General features: G+C 42.1%; 1 protein-coding gene across 1 annotated transcript in view; it reads left to right on the top strand.

Annotated features, from left to right (window-relative positions):
• The window catches only part of scospondin (subcommissural organ spondin), an 852118-nt gene that overhangs the window by 530883 nt on the left and 305014 nt on the right, over positions 1-16221 (top strand). The window lies entirely within an intron of this gene.

Genomic DNA, 16221 nt, shown 5'->3' with positions numbered 1-16221 from the left:
GCGTAGCCACAATATATTGTGCAACAATACAACCCCTGGCAATAATTATAGGACTCACCGGCCTCGGAGGATGTTCATTTAGTTGTTTAATTTTGTAGAAAAAAAGCAGATCACAGACATGACACAAAACTAGAGTCATTTCAAATGGCAACTTTCTGGCTTTAAGAAACACTATAAGAAATCAGGAAAAATAATTGTGGCAGTCAGTAACGGTTACTTTTTTAGACCAAGCAGAGGGAAAAAAATATGGAATCACTTAATTCTGAGGAAAAAATTATGGAATCATGAAAAATAAAAGAATGCTCCAACACATCACTAGTATTTTGTTGCACCACCTCTGGCTTTTATAACAGCTTGCAGTCTCTGAGGCATGGACTTAATGAGTGACAAACAGTACTCTTCATCAATCTGGCTCCAACTTTCTCTGATTGCTGTTGCCAGATCAGCTTTGCAGGTTGGAGCCTTGTCATGGACCATTTTCTTCAACTTCCACCAAAGATTTTCAATTGGATTAAGATCCGGACTATTTGCAGGCCATGACATTGACCCTATGTGTCTTTTTGCAAGGAATGTTTTCACAGTTTTTGCTCTATGGCAAGATGCATTATCATCTTGAAAAATGATTTCATCATCCCCAAACATCCTTTTAATTGATGGGATAAGAAAAGTGTCCAAAATATCAATGTAAACCTGTGCATTTATTGATGATGTAACGACAGCCATCTCCCCAGTGCCTTTACCTGACATGCAGCCCCATATCATCAATGACTGTGGAAATTTGCATGTTCTCTTCAGGCAGTCATCTTTATAAATCTCATTGGAACTACACCAAACAAAAGTTCCAGCATCATCACCTTGCCCAATGCAGATTCGAGATTCATCACTGAATATGACTTTCATCCAGTCATCCACAGTCCACGATTGCTTTTCCTTAGCCCATTGTAACCTTGTTTTTTTCTGTTTAGGTGTTAATGATGGCTTTCGTTTAGCTTTTCTGTATGTAAATCCCATTTCCTTTAGGCGGTTTCTTACAGTTCGGTCACAGACATTGACTCCAGTTTCCTCCCATTCGTTCCTCATTTGTTTTGTTGTGCATTTCGATTTTTGAGACATATTGCTTTAAGTTTTCTGTCCTGACGCTTTGATGTCTTCCTTGGTCTACCAGTATGTTTGCCTTTAACAACCTTCCCATGTTGTTTGTATTTGGTCCAGAGTTTAGACACAGCTGACTGTGAACAACCAACATCTTTTGCAACATTGCGTGATGATTTACTCTCTTTTAAGAGTTTGATAATCCTCTCCTTTGTTTCAATTGACATATCTCGTGTTGGAGCCATGATTCATGTCAGTCCACTTGGTGCAACAGCTCTCCAAGGTGTGATCACTCCTTTTTAGATGCAGACTAACGAGCAGATCCGATTCGATGCAGGTGTTAGTTCTGGGGGTGATAATTTACAGGGTGATTCCATAATTTATTCCTCAGAATTGAATGAGTCCATATTTTTTTTCCCCTCTGCTTGGTCTAAAAAAGTAACCGTTACTGACTGCCACAATTTTTTTTCTTGATTTCTTATAGTGTTTCTTGAAGCCAGAAAGTTGCCATTTGAAATGACTTTAGTTTTGTGTCATGTCTGTGGTCTGCTTTTTTTCTACAAAATTAAACAACTGAATGAACATCCTCCGAGGCCGGTGATTCCATAATTTTAGCCAGGGGTTGTATAATAACACTATTTTCTGGCAGGTTTTAACAATAATAATGCATCATTGAAGTAACTGTGCAGTGTTTGTCCTGGTGCTTAAGTTCTGTGTCCATGTGTGGAACGTTCTGCAGGTCACACTGTTGCAAACTGCTTGATAAGCACGTGTAATTTGCTTTTAAACTTGCTTTCAAATCCAAAAGCTGTGCATATTCAACATGGTTTCAACATTCCAGAAATTTACCTCTGCTGAGCCACCTAATGTCTGTGTGCAGCAAATGTGTGTCTCCTCCAACTGCGAACAGAATAAATGGGTGATTCTTTAACTACGGGCACTATTGGCCTTGTAAATGTAATTTCCACCACACCATTGCCTTACAATATAAAGTGCCTTGGGACAACTGTTTGTTGTGATTTGGCGCTATATACATGTGCTCTGATGTCACTGTTTATCTCCATAGAAACTACCCCAACAATCTTTCATACAAACTGTTTAGGGACATTACAGTGTTGTGGTGGAAATTATGGCAATAGTGTGGGACAACTACATTTTGTTTAAAAAAATCACAACAGTTGTATGACATTGAATACCCCAATTATGTTTTGATTATTTTACTGATTTTATTCAGAGATATTTTAAAACATTAGAAAAAATGTTTCTTTACCATTCATTTTTATCATTGAAGATCAAAAGTCTGGGTGTGGGACAAGCACAAAACGGCAATATTTGCATATAATGATGCTGAAGAAAAGGTGAAAAAGTCATCATAGACTACTAGAACAAATTTCTTAACACACTTTCATTGTAAAGATAACTATAAAAGTGTGAAATTTCCCCTTTTTTCTGTTTTTCATACAATATGATCAAAGGACATAATAAGTGCCTGTAGTCTAAGAATCACCCAAATGCGTCCTCAGACTCTTGGCCTAAACAGAACACTGCAATCTTGTTCACCACATTCATCACTTTATGGACCATTGTGCTGCTCACCGACTTTTCAATTCCTGGACTTTTTGGGCGGGCAGAGCGAATTTAGCAGGGTTAGCATTAGAAATTTTCATCGTATTTCTTGTGAATCGTCTGAAATGCTGCTCCAAATTCCCTTTCTTCAGTAAATCCACATTTACATAGAAAAGATAGATGGATTTGCCATGCGAATAAATTAAAAAATAATCCAGGATGAATATGATCATTTTTGTTTCTCATCCTCCACCATAGAAGAAGAGCTCTTCTTCTCCGGCATTTAACGGCAGCTGGCATCCTTATTGGTGCATTGCTTCCACCTGCTGCATCAATCTGTTATAGCAGCACTACATCCTCTCGAGTCCAGTGACAGATTTTTTTTTTTTTTCCCCATGCGATCGACGGGAAATCAGCCTGCGATTGACTGGTCGATCGCGGGCTGATTTCCCGTCAAGCCCCTGATCGACTGATTGGCCACACCAGATCTATAGTCTCACCCATTGACTTCTGGAATAGGCTCCACCCCCATGGCCATTAACTGGAATAAGCATATTCAGAAAATGGATGAATAGATATCCAGCCTATACTTGAGCAATACAAGGGCTGGCGTTTGGGCAGAGTCTCTGACATTTCCCCTCTAATTCTGGTATTTGTCAGTGACGTGCTTTAGCTCCACATATTTCAATGCTTACGTAGATTGGGTAATGGATAAGGTCATGGAGATGAGGTGTTTTTTGTCGCAGCTTAGGTTTTGTGGTGTCTGTTGAATCAGTGGCTGCTGACAGCACTTAAGTACCTGAGGGAAGATTTGGAGTCTGACTTTGTTCTGACTCAATACTAAAGTTCCAGGTTTTCAGTACCTTCATGGACTCAGCCATTGTTTTATCAATATTCTGTAAAAATGTCTAACTTGTAGATTAACCTGTCTCTGCAGTGGTATTCATGCCTCATGCCATGTCCACAGGGAAACTGAACTTTCCTAAAATGATCTTATTCTTTTTCATTTTCAACAATTGTTCCGTAAACACAGAACTGTTTCAAGAAATATCTCCATCCACACAAAACCGAGTGAAACCTTCTGAAAATGCTGGAGTACATATGCTAGGCTTCCATGTGGTACTGTAATGATTCCAAAATAAAAAAATAAAAAAAAATGCAGAAGACGACGTGGCACATGTGCATAATCGGTGTCAAAAGCTAATAGATGTAAAAGCGGATTTCACAAAAAAAAGAACATAATTTATTAGTTTCCCAGTGCTCCAATTATTCATGATCAGCGTCAACCATAGTCATCCTTTGTCTCTTCAACATTCTGCTAGTGACCAAAATAAATCCAATTAAGGATCCACCAAGACAAAAAGAATGTTAAATTTCCCTGTTAACAGCAACAGTGTTATTCATTGTGAGCGGCTGAGGTTAGAGAGGTGGGACTATGACATCATTGTTTCAGATAAGTTCAGTATTGCTTGTTAACACCAAAATGTGAATTTTGAATTTTCCGATTTATCCACTTTGGGACCCATTTTCAAAAACTAGCAGTTTCAGGCTCTGAAAACAACAGCTCTGTGTGGATGAAATGCTAATACAATGCAAAACGTTTCAGGTCACTGGACAAAGGTGTTTGGTGATGCCAATACTTTTACATGGACAAACTTTAGGGTTGTTAATCCATAACCTTTATTATTATTAGTGTATCAGATGTGGCTTCTACCCAGTGATCCAAGGTGGTTTCTCGATATTTGTGATCCTGGGTCTCTGGGGAGGATTATTTTTTTAACACTGGAGTATCTTCATGCCAACTGATGAAAAGGATCACTTTCATTGTGACTAATCTAGCAACTAAGTGCCACAGTGTTGAGGACCCAATCAACTGGAAAAGGCCAAGGTGACATTTGCATTTCACCTAGCTGTGGGAGATACATGGTTACTTCTGAGGTGTAGTAAAGGGCTGGTTGTCATCTTGTGTGCTTGTCAATGAGGACCCACGGTGGTTCCGTAGTTTGATGCTATCAGGATATGCTCTTAAACCCAAACTTATGAGATTATACTTTTTTCCATTAGTTATGATTTTGTTTTTGGGTGATTCTTAGACTACGGGCACTTATTATGTCCTTTGATCATATTGTATGAAAAACAGAAAAAGGGGAAATTTCACACTTTTATAGTTATCTTTACAATGAAAGTGTGTTAAGAAATTTCTTCTAGTAGTCTATGATGACTTTTTCACCTTTTTTCAGCATCATTATATGCAAATATTGCCGTTTTGTGCTTGTCCCACACCCAGACTTTTGATCTTCAATGATAAAAATGAATGGTAAAGAAAAGTTTTTCTAATGTTTTAAAATATCTCTGAATAAAATATCAGTAAAATAATCAAAACATAATTGGGGTATTTAATGTCATACAACTGTTGTGATTTTTTTTAAACAAAATGTAGTTGTCCCACACTATTGCCGTAATTTCCACCACAACACTGTAATGTCCCTAAACAGTTTGTATGAAAGATTGTTTGGGTAGTTTCTATGGAGATAAACAGTGACATCAGAGCACATGTATATAGCGCCAAATCACAACAAACAGTTGCCCCAAGGCGCTTTATATTGTAAGGCAATGGTGTGGTGGAAATTACATTTACAAGGCCAATAGTGCCCGTAGTTAAAGAATCACCCTTTTACCTGAGGTCAAAATATGGCCAGAGTATTGCGAAGACTTTGCATCCATGTGTCTGTCTCTGCTCATCAAAAGTTCAGTCCTATTACTGGCAGGGTCTTCAAATTCACAGAGAGCGTTCTTGGGCCACAGACCTTGGACAAGTTCAAAGATGGCCCTTCCTGACCTATTTTAAGAGGTAAAACGTCACATTCTGTTTCTTAATTTTATGCTCACACGGCCGAGGGTATTTTAGCATTGCATTATATTTATTTTTGTTGTCAATAGAGTTTATTTGTAGTTTGATGACTCACATCCACGATTGCTTATGTGCTCCGTGAGTGTACAGGCAGAGTGTGCAGTGGCCATGAACTCATATATGTAAGACGTATCTGAAAATTGCATCCTATAAATCAAAGAAAAATTTGCGTTTCTTTTCAGTCCAGGTATTTTTTGGTCTATAGCACAATCATGTTTTGTTTCCTCATGACTGTAGTGCAGCGGAGCTGTGCTTGACCACAGCTACGCACCAATGGGCACACAGATGAGCACAAGTATGTTCTCCCTTTAAAGAATTTGGACTCTGGGCAATGAAAATGTCAACTGCATTGCTTGAAAATTAATAATGTCATATGCACTACACAATGGGCCTGATTTACAAAGATCCCATGAGTGCTAAATTGTATGGGAAATACAAACTTTTGCACTTTGGATAGAGACACTCTTGCGACTGATTTAGTTAGACTAAATGTGGAATTGATAGAAGGAGGTAATGTGACATAGATGGCACAATGTAAATGAAGATTTTGTTTGTTAATGGCCAGAAGTGCAAAATCAAGACGCATGTACTAATATACAACGAAGACAGCTCAGTACTCAAATAGATATACCGTATTTTTCGGACTATAAGTCGCACTTTTTTTTTACGTTTTGGCCGGGGGTGCGACCTATACTCCAGAGCGATGTACCGGTAGATTCTCAATTAATTTACCGTAATATAACAATTTCACATGACAGAGTCGCTCTATGTTTTAAAATGGCCACTGGAAACGGAAATGCAATGCATCATGGGCACTGTAGTATGGCAGCTGCCCTATAGGTCACGCTGGTTGCGATAACCAATCAGAGAAGAGAACATTGGACGCGTATTCCTCACATCACCCAGACAATGATTGTGAAACAGCATGTGAAGCAGACAAACACAGTGCTTGTCGTTATTCCGGGAGGGCTAACAAAACAGCTTCAACCCTTGGATATCAGTGTGAGTGTTTAAATTGATGCTGAGAGCTGCGTGGGAGCACTGGGTGAGCGACGGCGGAGGATTAGCGTCTGCACTTGGAAGGAGCTGGCGTCGACACCACGGGGAGGTCATGAGCTGCGCAGGTAGGTGCTGCACGAACATCGGCAGCTGACAGCTGGTGTGTACTATGGTCCACAGCGGGTAATATGTTAGAAAAGAACCGTTCAGCGATGGTGCGGGTTATGGTTCGGCTCGCAATGTGGTCCGCAAAATACAAACATATCCGTGGGTAAAATGCAGCTCACGAGAGGGCACTCAAGGCTTGTGTGACTGTTCCTGTGACTTCTGACTACCATAAAGAAATAAAAATTTCAACATTACTGATAACTTAACAAGATAACTTAACAAGACAACGGAGAAGGCCCGAAAAAATGCCACCAAAAAGAAACTCATACTCTGCAGATTACAAGTTACGACTAGTGAAATATGCATATGAAAATGGTAGCCGTCACAATATTATCATCTGAACTTTTCATGTTAAGTTAACATACCTGTATGTCCATGCGACTTAGTCCAGTGCGACTTATTTATGGTTTATTTTTTTTATAATGGATAAAGTGGCTGGTGCGACTTATAGTCGGGAAAATACGGTGTATATACACTCAACAAAAATATAAACGCAACACTTTTGGTTTTGCTCCCATTTTGTATGAGATGAACTCAAAGATCTAAAACTTTTTCCACATACACAATATCACCATTTCCCTCAAATATTGTTCACAAACCAGTCTAAATCTGTGATAGTGAGCACTTCTTCTTTGCTGAGATAATCCACCTCACAGGTGTGCCATATCAAGATGCTGATTCGACACCATGATTAGTGCACAGGTGTGCCTTAATCTCCCACAATAAAAGGCCACTCTGAAAGGTGCATTTTTATCACACAGCACAATGCCACAGATGTCGCAAGATTTGAGGGAGCGTGCAGTTGGCATGCTGACAGCAGGAATGTCAACCAGAGCTGTTGCTCGTGTATTGAATGTTCATTTCTCTACCATAAGCCGTCTCCAAAGGCATTTCAGAGAAGTTGGCAGTACATCCAACCAGCCTCACAACCGCAGACCACGTGTAACCAGACCAGCCCAGGACCCCCATATCCAGCATGTTCACCTCCAAGATCGTCTGAGACCAGCCACTCAGACAGCTGCTGAAACAATCGGTTTGCATAACCAAAGAATTTCTGCACAAACTGTCAGAAACCGTCTCAGGGAAGCTCATCTGCATGCTCGTCGTCCTCATCGGGGTCTTGACCTGACTCCAGTTCGTCGTCGTAACCGACTTGAATGGGCAAATGCTCACATTCGCTGGTGTTTGGCACGTTGCAGAGGTGTTCTCTTCACGGATGAATCCCGGTTCACACTGTTCAGGGCAGATGGCAGACAGTGTGTGTGACGTCGTGTGGGTGAGCGGTTTTCTGATGTCAATGTTGTGGATCGAGTGGCCCATGGTGGCGGTGGGGTTATGGTATGGGCAGGCATCTGTTATGGACGAAGAACACAGGTGCATTTTATTGATGGCATTTTGAATGCACAGAGATACCGTGACGAGATCCTGAGGCCCATTGTTGTGCCATACATCCAAGAACATCACCTCATGTTGCAGCAGGATAATGCACGGACCCATGTTGCAAGGATCTGTACACAATTCTCGGAAGCTGAAAATGTGCCAGTTCTTGCATGGCCGGCATACTCACCGGACATGTCACCCATTGAGCATGTTTGGGATGCTCTGGACCGGCGTATACGACAGTGTGTACCAGTTCCTGCCAATATCCAGCAACTTCGCACAGCCATTGAAGAGGAGTGGACCAACATTCCACAGGCCACAACTGACAACCTGATCAACTCTATGCGAAGGAGATGTGTTGCACTGCATGAGGCAGATGGTGGTCACACAAGATACTGACTGGTATCCCCCCCAATAAAACAAAACTGCACCTTTCAGAGTGGCCTTTTATTGTGGACAGTCTAAGGCACACCTGTGAGGTGGGATGGATTATCTCAGCAAAGGAGAAGTGCTCATTCTCACAGATTTAGACTGGTTTGTGAACAATATTTGAGGGAAATGGTGATATTGTGTATGTGGAAAAAGTTTTAGATCTTTGAGTTCATCTCATACAAAATGGGAGCAAAAAAAAAAGTGTTGCATTTATATTTTTGTTGAGCGTATATATATATATATATATATATATATATATATATATATATATATATATACACACACACACACACACACACACACACACACACACATTTTTTTTTTAAATACACACACACACACACACTGAGGAAAATAAGTATTTGAACACCCTGCGATTTTGCAAGTTCTCCCACTTAGAAATCATGGAGGGGTCTGAAATTTTCATCTTTGGTGCATATCCTCTGTGAGAGACATGATCCAAAAAAAAAAAAAAAAAAATCCGTAAATCACAATGAATGATTTGTTGTTATAATTTATTTGCATGCTGCTGCCAATCAACAAAAATTCTGGCCCTCAAGGACCTGTTAGTCTGCCTCTAAAAAGTCCGCCTCCACTCCACTTATTATTCCAAATTAGAAACACCTATTTGAGGTCGTTGGCTGCATAAAGACACCTGTCCACCCTGCACAATCAGTAAGACTCCACCTACTAACATGGCTAAGACCAAAGAGCTGTCCAAAGACGCCAGAGACAAAATTATAGACCTCCACAAGGCTGGAAAGGGCTACGGGCAATTGCCAAGCAGCTTGGTGAAAAACATCAACTGTTGGAGCAATTATTAGACAATGAAAGAAGCTAAACATGACTGTCAATCTCCCTCGGACTGGGGCTTGTAATTTCCAGATTTTTTTCTTTTTTTTTTTTTTTAGATTATGTCTCTCACAGTGGACATGCACCTAAGATGAAAACAACAATCCTTTCTCCTATAACTGGCCATATATATATATATATATATATATATATATATATATATATGTGCAGATGGTTCCGGGTTCAAATCCCGTGTGCATATCACGTGTGCTTGGTCTTGTTGGATTTGTGAGAATCTACTGAATCTACTGGTACCTTGTTTCCCATGTAACAATAAGAAATATACTCAAAACCTGGATTAATCTTTTTAGACACATAGCACTACTATTATTCTGAACACTACTGTATTCACACTATTAAGGCTATGAAATTGGGCTATTAGTTAAAAAAAAAAAAAGTAGAAACGGGGGTGTTCCCAATAATAGTAGCATCTGCTGTTGACGCTACAAACTCAAAACTATTATGTTCAAACTGCTTTTGTAGCAATCCTGTGAATCACTAAACTAGTATTTAGTTGTATAACCACAGTTTTTCATGATTTCCTCACATCTGCGAGGCATTAATTTTGTTGGTTTGGAACCAAGATTTTGCCTGTTTACTAGTGTGCTTGGGGTCATTGTCTTGTTGAAACACCCATTTCAAGGGCAGGTCCTCTTCAGCATAAGGCAACATGACCTCTTCAAGTATTTTGACATATCCAGACTGATCCATGATACCTGGTATGCGATTTACGAGGTCTGTTAGAAAAGTATCCGACCTTTTTATTTTTTTCAAAAACCATATGGATTTGAATCACGTGTGATTGCATCACCCAAGCTTGAACCTTCATGCGCATGCGTGAATTTTTTCACGCCTGTCGGTTGCGTCATTCGCCTGTGAGCAGGCTTTGTGTGAGCAGTGGTCCACCCCTCTCGTCGGATTTTTATTGCGAATAAATGTCTGAACGATTTGGAGCTTTGCTGCATCAATTTTTTCCTGAAACTGTGAGAGACCTCCAGGTGGTAACCATTCGGAAAATTCAAATGGCTTTGAGGGACGATTTTATGGGGATTACACAGATTAAGGAGTGCTCCAGCCAGTTTAAACACCGCCCACAGCTGCTGAGAGTGCGCCGCGCTCCGAGCGCCGATTGACAGGCTCAAACCCTGCTGAAACATCCAGATCGTTTTCAACGTGAAGGCTTTGTTGATCCGGGACGTCATCTCACTTCCACAAAAATGGCAGAAGATGTGGACATCAAGACTTTTTGGGCACATTCCACTGTTACAGTAGTTTTTTTCATGGAAAGAAAAGTGGACAGATGCGCCACCGTGCCGCTCATGGCGCGGCACAAAACCACCTCCGTGTTGGTCTCACAGGACGGCTTTCAGACGGCTGTCGGTGGGTTTTCAGTCGTGTGACTAACCGAGAAATTGTGGATGAGCCTGGACATGCCAGAACATGTCCTGTGAGGCTTCATCACGGCGTTGCTTTGCGCCATGCGGCTCCACCGCGACGCGCGGAATTCCTCTGCACGTCTGTCTCAATGTGCCGAAAAAGTGCTGATGTCCACGTCTTCCGCAATTCCTGTGCTAGTCAGAGGACGTCCCGGATAAAACAAAGCGTCCAGTTTGGAAATGAACGGCACATTCCACTGTTACAGGAGTTTTTGTCATGGAAAGAGGAGCACTCCTTAATCTGTGTAATCCCCATAAAATCATCCCTCAAAGCCATTTGAATTTTCCGAATGGTTACCACCTGGAGGTCTCTCACAGTTTCTGGAAAAAATTGATGCAGCAAAGCTCCAAATCATTCAGACATTTATTCGCAATAAAAATCCGACAAGAGGGTTGGACCACTGCTCACACAAAGCCTGCTCACAGGCGAATGACGCAACCGACAGGCATGAAAAAACTCACACATGCGCACGAAGGTTCAAGCTTGGCTGATGCAATCACACGTGATTCAAATCCATATGGTTTTTGAAAAAAAAATAAAAAGGTCGGATACTTTTCTAACAGAGATCGTATATAGGCCCAACACCATAGCAGGAGAAACATGTCCACATCATGATGCTTGCACCACCATGCTTCACTGTCTTCACTTGTGAACTGTGGCTTGATTTCAGAGTTTGGGGTCGTCTCACAAACTGTCTGCGGCCCTTGGGCCCAAAAAGAACAGTTTTACTCTCATCAGTCCACAAAATATTCCTCCATTTCTCTTTAGGCCAGATGTGTTCTTTGGCAAATTGTAACCTCTTCTGCACGTCTTTTATTTAACAGAGGGACTTTGTGGGGGATTCTTGCAAATAAATTAGCTTCACACAGGCATCTTCTAACTGTCACAGCACTTACAGGTAACTCCAGACTGTCTTTGATCATCCTGGAGCTGATCAATGGGTGAGCCTTTGCCATTCTGGTTATTCTTCTATCCATTTTGATGGTTTTTCGTTTCCTTCGAAGCGTTTCTGGTTTTTTGTCCATTTTAAAGCATTGGATATCATTGTAGATGAACAGCCTATAATTTTTTGCACCTGCGTATAAGTTTTCCCCTCTCCAATCAACTTTTTAATCAAACTACGCTGTTCTTCTGAACAATGTCTTGAACGTCCCATTTTCCTCAGGCTTTCAAAGAGAAAAGCATGTTCAACAGGTGCTGGCTTCATCCTTAAATAGGGGACACCTGATTCACACCTGTTTGTTCCACAAAATTGACGAACTCTCGGACCGAATTCCACACTACTATTATTGTGAACGCCCCCTTTTCTACTTTTTTTTTTCTTAATAGCCCAATTTCATAGCCTTAAGAGTGTGCATGTCATGAATGCTTGGTCTTGTTGGATTTGTGAGAATCTACTGAATCTACTGGTACCTTGTTTCCCATGTAAGAATAAGAAATACTCAAAACCTGGATTAATATTTTTAGTCACATAGCACTACTATTATTCTGAACACTACTGTATATATACACATACATACGTACATATACACAGTGAGGAAAATAAGTATTTGAACACCCTGCAATTTTGCAAGTTGTCCCACTTAGAAATCATGGAGGGATCTGAAATTTTCATCAGTAAAAAGATTTCTGATTCTGGAGCGATTAGAGATGGTTTCTTCAGTCAAACCCTGAGAGCAAATGATTACTGGTAATCTGCTATGAAATTATTTTAGGACTTCCAAGATGGCACGGGTGTAAGTGGTCGTACACTTGTGTCTCTCCGCCCAAACTGAACAAAAAAAACCACTCCTTATTCCAGAAAAGAAAGAAAATAAAGGGACGAAACGTATCACGGTATGGCAAGCTTGACGAAGTCTCTGAAAGTGAAAACTTCAATGACATCCAGGTAGCCTAAACTGACGGAATCCAGCCTCCAAGAGAAGTTAGCTCCACAAGCTGTATCAAAGCCTGAGGCTGGGGAAGAAGCGACGAAAGGTACAGCGCTGGACAAAATCATGGCTATGCTGGTTGAGCTCAAGGCAGAGATGGTGTCCATCAAAGCTGAACTAAAGACAGAATACAATGTGAGATTTGACGAAATTAACACGGAGCTGAACGAGCTAAAAGGGGACCTGGGTGGGTTGTTCAGCGCGTAACAGAGAGCAATGTATTTCGGACAACAGAGATGGGCTGACTGAGTTGAAAGCCGAGGTGAAGTCTCTGCGGGCTGAAAACAACACTATGAAGAGGAAACTTCTGGATCTTGAATCAAGAGGATGCAGGGGGAATCTAATACTTCATGGGATCCCAGAGTCCGAGGAACGGGGAGAGGATACTGAAGATTTTCTCGAGCGCATTATCCCTGAGATTCTGACTGAGCTTTGCGTTATGCTTCCCACTTTCACGATAGAGAGAGTGCACAGACTGGGGCAGAAAAGAAGAGAAACAGACCCACCCAGGCCACTGATCATGCGTTTCCTGAATCATTGGGACAATGAACGTGTCCTGCAGGCCACACGGACCAAGAAAGTCCTCTTCTATGGAAATGGGAGAGTTTCCTTCACGCCGGATCTGGCAGATGGAGTGCGCCAGAAACGCGCAAAATTTCATCACGTTTGTGAGGAGTTTAAGAGAAGGAACCTCCGAATCGGCTTTGCATTTCCTGCTACTCTTTTGGTAACATTTGAAGGTAAAAAAAAAAATTCAAAACACCGAAGGAAGCATATGAGTTCGTCAAAGAAGATACAGAGCTCAGAGAAGCAGAATGTGACTTTATAATTCCGCAGAAGGAATTTGTGGGGTCACTGACACATCTGAAACTTGTGCCTAATTTTGTTATAAGGATCAGGTTACCTTTGTAACGTTCTTTTTCAACTGAGTTATTCTATGATAGACTTAAATTATACTCAATTATGCAAAACTACATAACTTTTTGTGTCAGTCTCTTAAAGTCTCTTTTAAACTGATCATCAATTCAACTTAAGAGCTCCATGTTGATAGCAAGAATGAGACTAATCTAATATTAACTTGTTTCTGATCACTCTACACCAGTTCAAATGCTATACAAATTTGTTTGGGAATATTTGAGTGAAGTTAATTCAAACGGAAATAGGCGTGAGCACAGCAGCTTTAGAGAGTGTCAGGATTGGGGTTTTGTTTTCTGGCTTTGGTTTGGTTTTGTTGAGTTTCTTGCTGGGGTTTCTGTCCCTTTTTCTCTTGTCCTTCCCTGCTGACTCTTGGTGGTGGGTGTTTATCTCTCTCTCTGATCACGCCCACTTTCTGGTTCATTCCATGCACACCTGTTCCTAATCAGCACCTCGTTACCTGGGTTTATTTAAGCTCCTCTGTTCTCCTTGTTCTTCGCCAGATTGTTGCGCCCTGTGCCTACTTTCCAGCTCTGTTTTGTTGTATTCTCGACCTGCTAGCCTCAAGTGTGTATGACTACCTGCCTGTATCTTCGACCGCGCCTTCTGCCTGATCATTCTGTTTTTGTTACTCTTGTTGGACTGCTTCACTGTGTACCGGACCCTGTTTACTGATTTAGTAAGCAGCTTTTACCTACAGAGCCAGTTGTCTGTGTCCTGCATTTGCGTCCAGCCATATCCGACCGCCAGTCCTGATAGAACAATCTGGCCAACAATGGACGTAGCGGACTTGATGCCTTTCCAGCTTGCGGTACGCCACCATCAGAAGCAGCTTGTCAGGCTAGTGGATCGGCTCACCGCTCTCAGCGCTGGTCTCTGTGAGCTTTCTCAGTGACAGGATGCTTTTATGACTTCTGTGAGTTCTCAGAACAACTCCTGTCAACGTTTGATAATCAGGCCAGCCCAGACTCAATTAAGGATGACACCAGTTCCCTGGCGTTACTTCCGTCCTCTGTCATCTCGACCTCTGCACTGGAAGCGGCCATCTGTTCTCAGCTTTCCCGCCCAAAACGATTCTCTGGGGAGACCCGTGATGTTATGCCCTTTATCACACAGTGTGGGTTACATTTCGAGCGTATGCCCAGTATGTTTCCGTCCAACAGGACGAAGATAGCATACATCATCTCTCACCTTTCCGGTTGGGCTGCAGCGTGGGCTTCTGTGGATTGGAGCCGTCAGTTGCCATCTTGCTCCTCCCTTAGTGCTTTCATCGCAGCACTCCTGCAGGTCTTTCAACACACCTCACCAGGCTGCGAGGCGGCGCGCTCTCTGTTGAGGCTTAAGCAGGGCACCTGCCGAGTGGCCGATTATGCAGTAGATTTCCGGATCCTGGCCACAAAGAGTGAGTGGAACTTGGCTGCCCTTCAAGATGTGTTTTTTCCCAGGGACTGGCAGCAGAGGTACGAGACCATCTGATCGTCGTCGAATTACCTGAGGATTTGGACGAGTTGATCGCCCTGGCTATTCGGATCGACCGACGCCTGGTGGAACGATTTCGTCACAAGCCACGTCATCTTCCCCGTCGCTCCTTCAGCTCACACCCGAGTTCTGCCCCAGTCCAGCACTCCGATGTCAGCTCCACACTTCACAGGACCAATGAATCAAAGCAGCTTGGCCGCACACATCTGACTCAGGAGGAACGACAGCGAAGACAGGACGACGGACTTTGTTTTTATTGTGGCCAATCCGGTCACTTAGTTGCATGTTGTCCAGTCAGGGGTGCCTCGGCTAAGCCTCAAGCCTCAGTACATGTGAGTCACAGCTCTTTGTTTGCTTCAAGCTCCCAAAATTTAATCCCTGCTAAACTGCAATCTGATCAGGACACAGTTATGGTGCAAGCTTTAGTGGATCCGGGATCTGATGCTAATCAGAAGTTACTTTCTCTCGCCCGGTCCCTGCACCTAAAATTATTTTGCATCTCGCGACCTCTGGCTGTCAGGACGGACATGAGCTTGGGCAGATCTCTTACCGTGCTCAGTCAGTCCATCTAACGATTAATGAGAACCATGTAGAAGCAATCACCTTTCTCGTATTGGGCAAGATGACTCACTCCATTATTCTAGGGCACCCCTGGATGCAACAGCACAGCCCCAACTTCAATTGGGCTAATGGTACGATCATTGAGTGGGGTTCCTCTTGCCCTGGAAAGTGTTTAACCAGTCACAAGTCACAGCCGACGCCCGTTCAGTCGGACCTAGCCGGGGTCCCGCCCTGTTATCCCAATTTGGCGCCTGTGTTTAGTAAAGCAAAAGCTAAGTCTCTCCCGCCTCATCGTGCGTATGATTGTGCAATTGATTTGTTACCAGGAACCAGTCCCCCGTGGGGAAAGTTGTATTCGGGTGATTCTTAGACTACGGGCACTTATTATGTCCTTTGATCATATTGTATGAAAAACAGAAAAAAGGGTAAATTTCACACTTTTATAGTTATCTTTACAACGAAAGTGTGTTAAGAAATTTGTTCTAGTAGTCGATGATG

This window comes from Thalassophryne amazonica, chromosome 1, assembly GCF_902500255.1.
Source record: "Thalassophryne amazonica chromosome 1, fThaAma1.1, whole genome shotgun sequence".
In the NCBI taxonomy this organism is placed as follows: Eukaryota; Metazoa; Chordata; class Actinopteri; order Batrachoidiformes; family Batrachoididae; genus Thalassophryne; species Thalassophryne amazonica.
The sequence above is the reverse complement of the archived record's forward strand: the minus strand, read 5'-3'. Positions and strand labels throughout refer to the sequence as shown.